Raw genomic sequence first — 16,058 nt, 5'->3', positions numbered from 1 at the left:
CATGCTTGGTGTTGCATATGAGATGCAGCCCATTCTCAGTTACTGATGATATAAGGAGTCGGTGTGGACTAGAGCGGTTATTCTCAAACACTGGTCCTTGGATCCCCTGTGCCAGCATCACCTGGAACACCTGTTAGAAACAGATTCCTGGGCGTACTGCATACCTCTTGGGTCAGAATCTTTGGGGCTGGAGTCCAGGAATCTGTGTTTTGTACAAGTGCTCCAGACAATGACCTCAGAGCCAAACTAGGAAACAGCTTGCCTGGAATAGAGAAAGAGAATGATAAATACTCCAGGAACCTCATCAGATAAGAGTTTCAACCTCTGCCCCAGCCTAGGCCGTTGCTGTGGCCAGTGAGCAGAATCACGGTTTCATTGGTTTCCCTTTTCCTTTTCTATCCACCACTGCACGTGCTGATCGCCACAGGAGTGAGGTTTCCAGACCTGGGTGATGGGCGGTTCTCCCATCATCAACACACGCTGCACTGACTGGTGGCCTTCTTGGGTCATCCCTGAGGGAGTCTGAGGGTCCACTCGGGGCCTGGCAATGGCTCAGCTGCTCCCACCACTATTCCATCAGTGGAGCCCATGCAAACCCACGCAGGCCAAGCCTTAGCCTGGGACGTCCTGTTGAGTCTATGGCTCTTTCTGCAGAGAAGGTTCTTTTAACATGTTGTGGTTACCCTGATATTTTGGTGCCATTCCATTTTTGGACCTGGATCTCTAGAAACGACGCCAGTCCCACCACATGGTATCCTGGGAAGCCACTTGACCACACTTAGGGTTGCCTGGCCAGAGCTCTGGGTCCCTAACTGGTGTGTGAGTGACCAAGGCACAATGTACCTACATGACTGCTCTTTGAAAAGCTCCCTGAGGCAGGACTGTTTTTGGTTCCCTGGTCCCTCTGTGATATCATTAGAGGCCATTAAGATATTAATACACTAGCATTTCTGCAAGATGGTATTTTGGTAAATTAGAAGTTTAGGCCTCTTTACCAGTCACTGCAGTGATTGGTCACACACCTAAGTGCTTAGCAAGTACAATTAGGTCTATGAAAACCTACGTTTAGTCTCACCTTCCTGCACCTCCCCCCATCCTGGAGGAGCCAGAAGATGTGGCCCAGAGGCACAGAGCAGAAAGAAGCCAATAACCTCCTTCCTTTCTTCATTTATATTGCTCAGGTGAATTGGGGTCTCTGTGAAGCAATAATGTAAGTGTTAGCTGAGTTTGGGGCAATTATACCTTATCAGTCTTACTGGATGCTCAGCTTGGAACCTGCGATGATTTTTAAACACAACGTGATAGCTGGTTCCACATGGAGGATCTCTATTTGGTGTTAGCCATGCAGCTAGAGTCATATACTTTCGGTGTTTTCTCCAGATTGTCCAGGGCTAATTTCTGATTAATTGCTTACGTCAGTTTAATAAATGATAGAGTCTCTGACATATTAGACAAACTTTGAAGCCTTTTACATCCTTTCCTTACTCATGCACCTTCTTTATCTGACTCAAAAACGGTGCCACTTCAGAGTTTTAGGCATCTACACCTCTTCTATCACATGACATTTAAAAGAAATTTAAATCCCAGTTGGATAGAAAGAGTTAATACAGTTCCTTTAGCCAGGTGGTAGAGATTTTAACGCTCCTGAAGGCCTGGTCTATTTGAAAGTGTCTCCCCTCGTGGGACCTCATGGCATCTCCGTGGCTCTTCCGTGTCCTGCTGAGCCACACTTATCATCAAACACTTCTTCCCACCGGATTTAGGCCAGGAGTTTGCAGCCACTGCTCACTCCCTTCGGCACCTCCTAGGCCTGGGATGGAGGGGTGGGGAGGTGTGATATGAGGAGAGTGAGGATACTAGGTTATTAAGAAAAAAACTCAATAAAAGATCTCTGAAGTCTGGTAGATGTTTGCCACGTTTCCCCAAGACTGGAATAACTTTGGGTGAATAATAGCATCTCACATTTGTGAAGACTATTAGTCCTTGTTTTATGGAGCCATAGGTTATTCAAAGTTGGGGAAGGGCAACTGGGACATTCCAGTGGCACTTGTTTCAACTCCCTCCCTTTTATTTTCTCCACTCATTGAGCCACTCATTGGCTCCTGGCCAGGTTGGTAAACAGAATATGGGCATCCGGGAGGAGAGGTCAGGGAAGGTGTATGCAGTGCTGGAAAAGGCATAAGGGAAGAGCCTCTGGGGTCTGAAGATTCCAAACCCTTCCCATTACCGTCGCTGTAGAGACAGCCAGGATGTCTGCCACGTACTCCAACCTTCTGGGTACAAATTCCCACACCCCCTCCCACGCACTTGGGGGAACTACCTCCCCTCCACCTGCTCTCTACATCTGCAGTGGGGGCTGCCATGCCCATACTCCATCCTGCCGAGCTGGTTGGGTTGGAGGGACTCGCTGCCAGAGTCCCATCTGCTATGGGACGAACAAGCCACCCAACACGGGCAAACACGCACAGGCTCATTAATTCCAAGCTTCACTACGTTACAGGCTATGTTAGGCCTGTGAAGATGCTTTAAAAATGGAAAAAGTGGAGCTTGCATTTATCGTAAACAAAATGGAATTGGAAATACCTGTTAAGGCCAGGGGTTAAAAGTTGTGGCAATTAGCAAGCTTCGTTAGTACATGTGACTAGTCTCGCCTAGAAAAGGGACTGAGATGCTCCTTTTAAGTGAAGTTTCTCCCATTGGGGCATCCGACACATGGTTTCTGCAGATCTGTACTGGCTGGATTCTGTGCTAAGCACTAGTTACACAGCTACTTGGGCAAATGCACCTCTTTCTTGTTGACTAGTGGAGATCACCTCCGTGATGTGGCTGGGTCCTAGTGTGTGTGTTCTGATCACCTCCGTCTGCAGGTCAGCGTGTCTGTTTGGCAGCACCACCGACATCTTGGTTCTCAGGCTGTGGTTAGGATCTTGGATCATGATTACAAAAATACACAAGGGGCTGCAAGGAAAACCACTGTTACCAAAGTGAACCCAGATCCTCCTCAGCTGGCAATGGAGGGAGAATATTCTGTGAGAGGGGCAGTTAGATTTTGCAGCTTCTAGATTCCTGGGGAATCTCTCAAATCACTACAGTCTCCACTGCAAAGGGCTCTATCACTGCCTCAGCTGTGGACCCATGATCACCCCACTTGGATGCACCAGCCAGGTTGTACTGTCTTTTTTTCTAGGGGCTTATAGAGGGAAACTCGATAACAGAAAGGATTACATTATATACATCTGCATAACTTGGTTTTCAAGTTAATCATCTTCTATTTACTAGCGTCGATTTTAACATTTTTATTTGTATTGAGATGGACATATATGATAGGAAGCCCACAAATCTTAATGTTTAAAGCTTGATGAATATTTACATATGTACATACTTGTAAAACTCCTAATAAGATCAAAATATAGAATATTTCCAGCACCCTAGAGGGCTCCATGTGCCCCTTCCCAGGCAATACTCGCCCCCAAGATAAATACTACTCTGACCACCATCACCGCATGTTAGTTTAACCTGTTCTTGACCTTCATATAAATGGAATCAAATAGTAGGAACTCTGTCTCTGGCATCCTGTCTACCTCCCATCTAGCCCTCCATTCAGATCATCTTTTCAGCTTTTAGTAGAAATACTCTCAGTATATTAATTCGATTCTTTGATGTTCAAACCAAGAGACTGATGCCCAGAAAAACGTAGGAGTTTCTTTTCTGAGGTTCCCCACCTTCTCTCTGGATGACTGGTAGAGGCAATGTCTACCTTCTTGTAGTAGATTCTCACTTTTCCCCCACCTCCACAAGACACTTACACCAGAATGCAGCATAGTGAATTCAGCCTCTGAACACTTCGAGCAGTTAAAGGACTGTTTTGTTCCAAGGACTTTAGAAAGCGTTGATTGCTGTCCGTTCAGTTTGGGGATGACAAAACACTGGTTTAACATTATCCATGAATGGAGTAGGTCACAGTGTATGCAACAGGATTTGAAAGGCACTGACTTAGGATCCCCTAAGAGTTTATCTCCTGGCGCCTGACCTACCCCAACTTATTTTTCCAGCTTGTGTTTCTTTTGGATTGAGACAAGAAAAATCATTTTACTGTGTAAATATTATCTGTGAAGAATAGCTGTTTGACTTGTTTGTTGCCTACATTACCACAGGCAAAATAAATTATCAAATTATTTAGCTAGTAATTGAGTTCCTGAGAGAAGGACATCAGAGGTAAGTTTTATTGAGGTGAAGAGATTATTACTATTTAAAAAAAAATTCTCTCATTGAAGTATAGTTGATTTACAATGTTGTGTTAGTTTCTGCTGTACAGCAGAGTGATTCAGTTATACACGTACATACATACTTTTTCATATTCTTTTCCATTTTGGTTGATCACAGGATATTGAATGCAGTTCCCTATGCTAATACAATCAGACCTTGTTGTTTATCCATTCTATATATAATAGTTTGCATCTGCTAACCCCAAACTCCCAATCTTTTCCTCCCCCACGCCCCCTCCTCCTTGGCAACCACAAGTCTGTTCTCTATGTCTGTGAGTCTGGTTCTGTTTCGTAGAGAAGTTCATTTGTGTTCTATTTTAGATTCTACATATAAGTGATATCGTATGGTATTTGTCTGTCTCTTTCTGACTTACTGAGGTGAAGAGACTACTGATGACTGTATAAAAAGTCGCTGATGTCAGCCAAGAGATGATAAGAAAGCATAGAGTATATGCGGCAGGGCAGAGTGAGGAGAAAATCAGCAGATATGGAAGGCATTTTATAGCAATCATTTTTTTTCCAAAACCCACTGCTTCTCACTCCTCTGCAGTGGTGGTGATGGCAGAGAGGAGCTGGTAAGTGAGCAGGTAGCCAACTCCTAATTTCTAAATTACTGTCAAGACCCACCAAATACCTGGAATTGGATTGGGAGCAATAGGCTGCCTTTGACACTGCAGCTCCGTAGGGCTTTTGGCATTGACGGGTAGGTGTCTGGGCCTGTGCAGAAGATTTTGACGTTTAATGCTATAAAAAGTAGGGATTCTCTGTAGTGAAGATCTTGCAGACCAATACAGTGTCACTTCTCATGGACGACAGTCTAAAAACTACAGAGGAAAGAGCCTTGAGAGCAATGGGCACAGAGGAAGAAACCTGAAATTTACATGTCAGTTCTGCCACTGGCATTGAGCAAGTTCCTACACCTTACTGGACTTCAGTTTCCACATCTATAAAACAATGTTCTGTAGTAGCAGATTTTACAAAGAGTATGAGGCATCTGCAACGCTCTGGGTTCTACTGGAGAAACAAAACCAGTAAATCATGACAGGGAAGCATCTCTAGGCGATTGTCAAAAGCTTTTTGGGACAGAGTCTGGCAAAAGACTGAATTTCCTGGAGTAAGTAGAATATAGGTGTGAATCTATTATAGTTTGGATTATTAATGGAAATGTGACCTCAAAGTCTAATGAAGTCTCAAAAATACTGATTGTCATTAAAAAGAGGGCGTTGAGGGCTTCCCTGGTGGCGCAGTGGTTGAGGGTCCGCCTGCCGATGCAGGGGTCACGGGTTCGTGCCCCAGTCCAGGAGGATCCTACATGCCGCGGAGCGGCTGGACCCGTGAGCCATGGCCGCTGAGCCTGCGTGTCCGGAGCCTGTGCTCCGCAACGGGAGAGGCCACAACAGTGAGAGGCCCGTGTACCGCAAAAAAAAAAAAAAAAAAAAAAAAAAGAGGGCGCTGATTTTAGGATAGATTTTATAAAGTAGACATATTGACATCGAAAAAAATGTGCTGTAGTCAAAGCACTGACACAAGTTGTTCAGAAGTGATGGACTAAGTTTGCATTTTTAAAATTCACAAATGTGATGAAATGGATGAAGAGGATTTTATAATCCTTTATAATGACTAGACTTCAGATTGAGGGCATATGTGTATAAGTTATGCCACTGTTTGGTAAGTCTGCTGCCAGGAGGGCCACGAGCCGGATGAGGCCATAAATTTCTCTCCCAGCAGGGAGGATGAGATACAGGGCACCAATGATACCTTCTTGTCCCGGAGGGAAGTCAGTGAGTCCTTGGGAAACAGAAGTGGCAAACATGGAAGGTGACCACCCTGACTTGCTTGGGACTGAGGACCTCCCTGGAATGTGGGATCTTCATTTTGAAATCAGAGAGCATGGGTTTGCTCAGGATAAGTTGGCCAACCTGCAACGTGGAACATGTGATTGTGGGCTTGTCAGCGGGAGTAAAGAATCCCGCCGTTTTGAGCATATAAGGAGTGAATATTTTTCTCAAAAGGAATAGGGCAGAGATGAGCAGAGAAGTAGAGAAGCTAACAGATGAGCCCTCCTTTGTGGCCTTAAATTCCCACTGCTGCACTTTTCTCAGCATCCTGTAGGTGGGTCTATTACTTAGCACACTATTTACAGAAGGAAACAAGGCTGCTGCTTCGAGCAGTCGGAAGTGCTGGAGACAGTAGAAGCGGCTGCTTGTCTCATTACAGACAACTCTGTTCACCTGTCCTAGCTCGAGCGCGTGTCTCCCTGCCAAGTGCTTGATATGGTCTGAGACCTAGAGACGCTGTGTGCCACCTTTAGATTTTCTTCTCTCCAAGTTGTTGCAAAACTCCAGACTTGTAGCATGGCCCAGAGCTGGTGAGATTTCACGTAACGAATCAGGAAGCAGCTGGTGAGTCCTGCAGGCTCACAGCACTCACAACCACAGGCATAGGATTTATTCACCAGTGCAGACCCCAGGCAGTCCAACAGAGCCCCTGGGCTTGTGATAATGAAACTGCCCAGGATCAATCATTAGATTGCTGTTTAAGAGGCGGGAACCCCATTAGTGGGTTTACGTAGGGAGGGAAATGGAAGTAGAGAAAGCACAACCTTCTTCCAACGCCCTGGTCTCCTGCTGTGTAGGGCTAGTGCCCTATAAGTCCTGAAGAGTTACACCATAGGTAAGATAAGGGCACTTTCTTGAATGCCCTTAATTCATTTAACGAATATACAGAAACCTGGGGTACCAGCACCTCCATAAGCAAGGGCTTTGGTGTAGGCAGAAATGTATGTACATGCTCATAGGGTAAGTTTGATGGGGATGGTGTAAAAGTAAGGGATCCGTAGCTTTCATTAGATTTCCAATAGGATCCATCACTCTCCAAAGTTAAGACCTACTGCTTGTTGAGTGATATGCTCAGCCCATGGCTTCAGCTTTCAATGCATGTGCCAATGACTCATAAATTTTTGAGACTAGGCCTCTTCTTTTGGTTCCAGACCTATATGTACTATGGCCTACAGGACATCTCCACTTCTGTGTCCTATGAGTGCCTCAATGTCAACGCCTGTAAACCTGAAGTTAATAACTTCTCTTTCAATATATTCCCTGTTTAGGTGAATGACATCACTATTGACTCAGGTACTAGAGCCCTGTGAGTTATCAGAGAATTGCTCTCTTTCGTCTGCCACATCTGATTAGCCAATAAACTTGGTCTATGCCACCTCAGGAATACTTTTTGGTTCAACTGTACCACCTCCTTTTCTCGATCCCACTGCCATTACCCTCATTTAGCCAGAAATGGAAACCACAGTAATAGACCCTCTACCCTCTTACCCTCACTGAGGAAAATACCTCAGTTAGCTGTTTGCTTTTCCAAGGAAGACTGAGTCAGAACTTCTTTTGAAATATAGGTAAATCTTTTGTGTATCCAAAGGCCAACTGTAGTCTCCTCTCTGAGCTTTGGTGTCAAAGACAGGAAGCCAGGAATGGAGGCTCCCTTGGCCAAAGGAGAGAAGATTCTGAGAACAGCCCCATACAATGGCCTGTGTGAATATAGATGGGAGCAGCTAGAAGCACCTGGCTCCAATTAATTTCATGTTTAAAAAGGAATATTTTAAATATGTTAAACATTCAGAAAATTACAGATAATAAGATAGCAGAAATATACATCCCCACCACCAATATTGAGTGGATGTTCACATTTGCCGTATCTGCTTCAAATCTCTCTTTTACATTTTTTCTTATGTTAAATTAGAAAAGTTTTTCCCTTTTATTAAAAAAACATTACAGATACTAAAGCTTCACACTCCAATATATTTCCCCACCTTTCTTTCCCTGAAATAACTTTTCAGAGACATTGCTCATGTTTCTGCACATCTTGTGAGCAGAAGTACTGACAGATTTTGTTCCAGACTATCTTTTCAAGGTTGTTTGTAGAGTGAACAATCTTAGAAGATGGAGAGGCTTTCTCCCTATGTGCAGAGGGCAGCTTTGTTTACTATCTGGCACAATAAAGAGAGTGTCTCCCTCCAGGGTTCAAGTTCCCTTACAGTTCATCATAAAAGCCTGGGGGTTCCTCAGCTATGAGAGAAACCCATTGTGTGTACAGTCTCCACCTGGGCCACTCGGCAACACCCTTGTGAGACTTGCGAGGCAAGGGGAACTGATGCAAACATCAAGTGTGTGCTGCCTGCTCTGCCGTGAGTGACGACGTTCTTTGTCTCTGACCCGGGAATCTCGTGTCTTTTGCCAGCATCCATAAAACTGGCAAGCTAACTTGTTAGTTTAGAAGGAGGGCAAATTCTTAGATCCTTCACAGTACTTGACAATCTTGAAGTTGACGTATATCACTCCCATGTATGCTCTTGTAAATCTCCTAACATATATGAATCCATAACTAATACACATAATTATTTTATATATCTTAAATTATAGGTAAATGATATCAACCTCTACAAGTCATTTTGACACATTTTTAAGCAATTCAACAAATGATTTAAAAATATATCCACATTTATAAACCTAGTTACAGTTAATTCATTTAAATTGTTCTGTCATCATTTATTAGTTTTCCATTTTATGAACAAATCTTAGTTTGTCATGCCCCTACTTAGGACAGTTAATTTTCACTTGTTTTCTGTTATCAAAAGTGATGTTAAATTGTTCTCTAAACTGGTTGTATCAATTTACGATCTCAGTAGTAATATATGTTTCCAACTTTGCTAACACCCTGTTTTACTGAGCTGTTAATATTTTTCGATTCGAATGGTCCAAAATTTTATCTGGTTGTTTTAATTTCCATCTTTGCTGAGGTTGAATATCTTATCATAGTATGATGGCCATTTGAGCTTCTCTTCTATGAAAAGCCTCTTTATTTCTTGTGCCCATAATTCTTCTGAGTAGTTTGTTTCTCTGTACAGGTTTTGAATGATATTTGTTTGTTAGCAGAGGTGGATCTAGTGAAAGCTAATGAAACTTAGCTTTACGGCCCCTTGCTTGTATAAGCCTCTTCCAATGAATGCCGTGGGAAGGGACACAGCAATATGTTCATATGATCATCTATTTTTGTAAAATTTTCAAATCTAAGATATTTTTATACCATCTGGTTAAGTCCAATTTTTCTTTCCATCTCCTTCTGTAACACTTCTCTTTGTATTGGGTGGTGTTGGACATTTTTGGAATCTGACTAAAAGGAAATTGAATTTGGAAATACATTTAATAGTTTGGATTTAGTGAAATATATATATGGGGTTCTCAGTCATTTCCATGCTATTGTTGGCCTCCCATCAATCCTGCAAAAAATGGCATCCAGGGAGACTCCTACTGGTCATGACATGAAAATGCAGTGCCAGAGATTGCACTGTGACACAAACATGCCCTATGGCACCTGGCACTAGAGGAGTTTGGGTAACGGAAGAGAAACACGATTGAAATGTACAGACCAGGAAGCTGCTGTGTGGAAATTTTATCCTGTCATCAGAGGTATAAACCTCCAAGCGGAGAACTCAGTGATCATTGACACCTAGTCGAAATGGAAATTGTCTCCTGTCAGGTATATATTCCATAGTGGTACAAACAACAATGATTTGTAATGCTTATGGCTTCTGTCGGACAGAAATTCAAAAAGGGCAGAGTAGGGATGGCTGGTCTCTGCTCCATGGTACCTGGAACCTCAGCTGAGAGGAACCAAGGGCTGAAGGCTTCTTATCTGAAGGCTTCATAAGGCTTCTCATCTGAAGGCTTCTTAAGTTCATGTCTGGTGGTTGATGCTGGCTGTTGGCTGGGACCTCAGCCAGAACTGTTGGCTGGAATGCCTACATGTGACCCCTTCAAGTGACTGCTTGAGCTCTTGGCATGGTGGCCGAGTTCTAAGAGCCAACATCCCGAAGAGAACCAGAAAAAAGCCATCTTGCGGTAAAAAGAGTAATGGTTGCCAGGGACTCGGTGGGGAGGGGGATGCATAGGAGGAGAACAGAGGATTTTTAGGGCAGTGAAAATACTCTGTATGATACTGTAATGTAGGATACATGTCATATGTTTGTTCAAACCCGTAGAACATACAACATGAAGTGTGAGCTCTAACGTAAACTATGGACTCTGGGTGATAATGATGTGTATGCAGGTTCAACAGTTGTAACAAACATACCATTCTGGTGGGGGATGTTGGTAAGGGGGGAGGCTTGCATGTGTAAAAGCAGGAGGTATATGGGAAATCTCTGTACCATCCTCTCAATTATGCTGTGAACCTAAAACTGGTCTAATAAATAAAGTCTATTAAAAAGAAGCTGTCTTGCCTTTTATGACGTAGCCTTGGAAGTCATATAATATCACTTCTGTCATAGTCTCAACCCACCCAGATTCAAGGGCGAGGGAAGGTGGACTCTACATTTTGATAGTAGGTGTGCCAAAGTCACACTGGAAGAAGAACCTGTGGCCTGGGAAATGTTCTTGCAACCATCTTGGAGAAAAACCCTCTGCCATGCCAGTCCAGGCCCAATTTTAATGTTAATTTTTAAACTTGGGGTTTTCTTGTTTCCAATGTTTGAACCAATGCTAAATCCAGTGTCTCAGTTCAAATGTTTAAACTATCAAGGGAGAATTTTTCTCTCACCCAGAGCCCAGACAAGGATGGATGATCTTTTTTTTTTTTAAAGGATAGATGATCTTCCATGTAATTTTTCCTATGCCGGTTGGTGAACATTCCCAATGTCATTCTTTTGCTTGACATTGTAGCCTTTTGAAGGTCATAGTTTCTATCATAGTCCCAGTTTTAGTTTTTTAGGCATCTTTCTACCTCACTGGATGAAGCTCCCCAAGAACAGCAGTTGAGTCTCCTTCATTTTTGTATTTCTAGAAACCAACACAAATACCTGTTACACACTAGAGGCTCAGTGAGTGTTTCTGAACTGAACTCTCTTTCCTATATATATATATATTTTTTTTTTTTTTTTTTTTTTGCGGTACGCGGTCCTTTCTCACCGTTGTGGCCTCTCCCGTTGCGGAGCACAGGCTCTGGACGCGCAGGCTCAGCAGCCATGGCTCACGGGCCTAGCCGCTCCGCGGCATGTGGGATCCTCCTGGACCGGGGCACGAACCCGCATCCCCTGCATCGGCAGGCGGACTCGCAACCACTGCACCACCAGGGAAGCCCTCTTTCCTCTATTTTGACCTCATGTTTCTGTGCTTCATTAAGTATCCATTCATTCCTGCCGACTTCATTATTTTATCTTGGTATTTTAAAAAAAGTTATTTATTGTTTAAAGATTCTCTTTGATTATTGGAGACATAGGCCTGTAGATATCTGATAAATTAATAATGTCATGAGTTTAGCATTTATATGATTCTGTATATTTGCAATGCAGCAAGCATAAATATTTCAGTGCAATGCACTTAAAAGATAGCAGAGTAGAAAAGCATTTCCCTGGTTCTACGGCCCCTTGGGGTGATTCTTCCCTCTTGCTTTTATCCAAATACAAAAGAAAACACACATTTGATCCTCCCTCCCTCCAATTTATCCTGTATGGACATTGAAAGTCTTTAAAAAGCCTTTGGCCTCCAGTAATGTGCTAGGTTTAGAGGTCTAGAGCTGTTCCCTTCAATCCTGGCTAAGTGCTATCAGTTGTAATTTTAGCGAAGCTGCCGGCCACAGTATCTTTCATGATGCAACTTGTGGATCTAAAAAGTGAAGAGTGGAGGATAAATGAAGTTAGGAGGAGAAGGCAACATTGAAGGTGTACTTAAACTATAGGGTCACCAAAGATATACTCACCATTATTTATGGTAGAGTCTTCTTTTCAATAATTCCCAGTATATTTCTTTCTGTGTAGCTCTTCAACTCCTCATGAGATGTCTCCCACTGGTTCTGAGGTGGATGACTGAATTTTTCATGCTAATGGGGAGAATGGGACAGTTTTAAAAATTAATTCCCAAACCTCACTTTAGTCATTAGTTTAACCTTTTGCCCTCTTTCCCTCCATCCAACTCTCTGTGTGGGTTGCTTTCTTAAGTAGCAAACAATTGGCTTATTGGAATTTCATCCCGTCTTTTTCATTTGATAATGTTAGTAATAATAAGACTAATACATGGTATTTGTATTGTGCTTGGGTGTTTACAGCACATTTTCACATTATCTCAAAAGCTAAGATGAGGGAGACCACGGTGAATTGTCCTGAGCACTGCTCTCAATCAGACACTGGTTACCGTGTCCTTGGGTTGTGGTTCTGGGTTCTCCTCTCTGCCTTCCAGGCCATCCTGCAATTGCTGTCAGCACCATCTTCCTAAAGTTCTATCTGGATATGTCACCCCTCTGCTCAAAAACCTTCAATGACTCACTGTTGGCAATGTAAATATAAAGGTCAAATTCCTTAGCCTGTCATTTAAAACATTCCAAAATTGAATCAACATACTATTTCAGTCTAACCTCCCACTATTCTCTTACATAAAATGTATGTTCCAACCAGTCCACTATTATTCTTTTCGCATCTTAGTTTCAGCTTACTGTTCTTTTCATGGGGAACTGTCTCCTTTCATCTTTTCCTTTTAAAACTCTAATTTATAATGTCCAGCGCACAATCCATCTTCTCCATCGAGCTTTCTCTGATGACCAAACAGCTCTTTCTCTCTTTAGCCTCCTATACTACATTGTTTGTATGACCTCTATTTCTGATTTTCAAAAACTGGTTAATTTTAAATGTATCTAACTTTCTTTATTACATTATATAGGTATGTGTCTTTGTTAAGGATCTTATATACTGTAACAAGTAAAACCCTGAATCTTAGTATTTTATTCAATAAGACTTTGGTTTTCACTCCTGTGACATTCTAAGTTGGCTTCCTGGTAGGAAGACGCCATGTTGTGGCTCCACCATTTTTTTTTTTTTTTTTGCGGTACGCGGGCCTCTCACTGCTGTGGCCTTTCCCGTTGCAGAGCACAGGCTCCGGAAGCGCAGGCTCAGCGGCCATGGCTCACGGGCTCAGCCGCTCCGTGGCATGTGGGATCTTCCCGGACCGGGGCACGAACCCCTGTCCCCCGCATCGGCAGGCGGACTCTCAACCACTGCGCCACCAGGGAAGCCCCTGGCTCCGCCGTTTTTAACACAGACTCTAGAGTGAGTTTCCTTTGGTGGTAGTGGCGGTGGGTGTCTTCTTTCTTTCCCATCAGCCAGAAGGGGTAAGAACATGGACAGATGTGTAAAGATGGTTCTTATCAGTGAGAGGTGGAAATAGTGCATACCACTTCCTCTCATATTCCATTAGAAATCTGTCGCAGGCCACAGCGGAGGATGGGAAATGTCTAGATCTGTGACTATGAAGAAAAGGAAATGAGTTTGCGAGCAAACTCATTGGGTGGCTGGTTTCTTCACAGAATGCTACAATTTCCCTCCTTCTTTAGTGTTCCATCATCGCTCTTAAAGAACCAAACTAAGGCAATATTTCTTTCCCCTAAGAGCTCTGGGGGAAAAAGATTCTGCCACCTCTCCACTCTTCACTTGCTTTTCCCCACGAGAGGCGAAATAGCTCATCTTATTAGGGAGATCAGTGACAATCAGACACCCCTGGGCCAGGTTAACTAGAGTACAGGTTGCAGGACAGACTCAAGTTGTGTAGTACCTGAATATGAACAATGTTGGGAACACAAAATTGTGAGTGCAAAATTGATAGTGCCCCCAGGGCTTTGGAAAGGCTTTTGCAAGTGAGGGCTCTAAAACTTAAACTTCACTAGCTTCCTGATAACCCCCAGGGCAGGCCACCATGTTGGCAAAGCAGCCTGGATCCCCTGTCCAGAGTTCTCCATTCTGCCATCCACCAGGATGTGAGGTAGGCCCCTCCCCTCACTGTCATTCTCTAGACCAGGGCTGCCCAGACCTGCCCCAAGGTCTGCGTTGAGACAAGTGTCTTGTTTTGGCTTCAGGTCTAAGACGCATTCTCCAGCCCAGTGTGGTGGCTTTGTAATGTGTGAATTTAGGTAGACTGTACCATATTTCCCAGAATTTCTTTTCCTATGTATTTCTAGTAAGGATAGGCCATGAGAGAGATTCTTATGGGCAGAGGTAACGAGCAGCCACTCTGCAACTCACAGATGTTTTTGCTTATCCACTGGATGACCTGGGTGAGTGAGGCAGTGGTAGGACCTGCATCTGCTCTATCCTCCCTGACCCTCCTTCAACTTCTCTGGTTCCTGAGCAGGGTGCTTGGCTTAGTTCCATGATGAAGGGCCCCGGCTTCAGCAGGACACTCATGTCATCAGCGTCAAGGCAATAAGAACTGAAACTGACACTGGTTTCAGTCCATCTTCATGGGCTCTGGCTCGTAATTGTGATTTCCAGCTTGTCCCTGCTCTCCACTTCCCTTCCGAACTGCCTGCCCTGAGGACTTCGAGCTCCAGCATGAGATGTGAAGATGACAGACTTGTAGAGACTGCTTAACCTGCTCCCACAATTGCATCATCAAATTTGTATAACAAATCTCTCTCTCTCTCTTTCCCTCTTACCTACCTATCTTTGTCATAGTGTACCTCCTTCTATTTTGAAACCTGCTTGCTACACCCAACTTTACTAATCCTTCAACCTTTATCTGCTTACCTGTTCTTTGTATTTATACTCCTCTATTTTGACCCAGAGGCATGGGTGGTGAGGGACTGGCCCCCCCAAATTCTAACACTTTGTAAGTTCATTTTGGGAAAGAATAAAGTGTTAGTAGACACTCAGTAAATAAACCAGATGGGAAAGAATAAACAAAGCAGAGAGGCAGAAACACACGTGTTGCTGGATCTCAAGGAGAAAGCCCACGATGGAAGTAAGGAAGCCAGCCCTGCTCTAGTTGGATATGACACGTTGTTTCTCATCGGGGCCACACTGGCATTTTGGGTAGCACAAGTGCTTCTTCGCGTGGGACTGTTTGCTCCTTGCAGGGCGTACAGCATCCCTGCTCAGTAGTGGTCCCAGGCACTGAAGCAACCAAAAGCACCCTCGGATTTTACAATGGCCATGGGTGCATGGTGTTGTGCCGGTTGAGAACCATTTCACCTCACTGAGTTTCTCATGAAATCCTTCCCAGTCCCCCTGAAGAGGTCAGTCCCCTGTTATATTATCTCACACCCACTTACCAGAATTTACATTAAACATGTGTGAGTATAGAATTAATATCTGTCTCCCCTCTAGGTTTAAGCTCTATGAGGGTGGATGCACTTTTCAGGTTCTGGTTCCAGTCTCTTGCTGAAGATCAGCCACCGTCAGGAGAGTTCCCTGAATCCTTGCCGTAAATCCTCTTTTAGCTTAATACAGCTTGCTTTGGTTTCTTTTGCAGTCAGCTGTCTGTAACTGTGGGGTCTGCATCCTCAGATTCAACTAACTGTGGATTGAAAATATTTGGGAGAAAAATTCCAGAAGTTTCCAAAAAACAAAACTTGAATTTGCCATGTTCTGGCAACTATCTACACAGCATTTACATTGTATTAGGTATTATAAGTAATCTAGAGATGATTTAAATTATACGGGAGAACGTGCATAGGTTATATGCAAATACGATACCCTTTTATATAAGCGACTTGAGTATCCATGGATTTTGGTATCCGCAAGGGACAGGGGGCTGGTCCTGGAACAAATCCCCCAGGATACTGAGGAATGACTGTACTTGTCACCAAAGATTCCTAACTAATCCAGTGGGTCAAACCACTTTATAGAGTACTTACACATACCAGGTATTCTTCTAAGCACTTTACATATATTAACTCATTTATTCTCACAACAAACCCATGAAGTAAGGACTGTTATGATACTTATTTTACAGATGAAGAAATGGA

The sequence above is a fragment of the Monodon monoceros genome, unplaced genomic scaffold (genome assembly GCF_005190385.1).
Source record: "Monodon monoceros isolate NGI ecotype Baffin Bay Population unplaced genomic scaffold, NGI_Narwhal_1 Super_Scaffold_18, whole genome shotgun sequence".
In the NCBI taxonomy this organism is placed as follows: Eukaryota; Metazoa; Chordata; class Mammalia; order Artiodactyla; family Monodontidae; genus Monodon; species Monodon monoceros.
The sequence above is the reverse complement of the archived record's forward strand: the minus strand, read 5'-3'. Positions refer to the sequence as shown.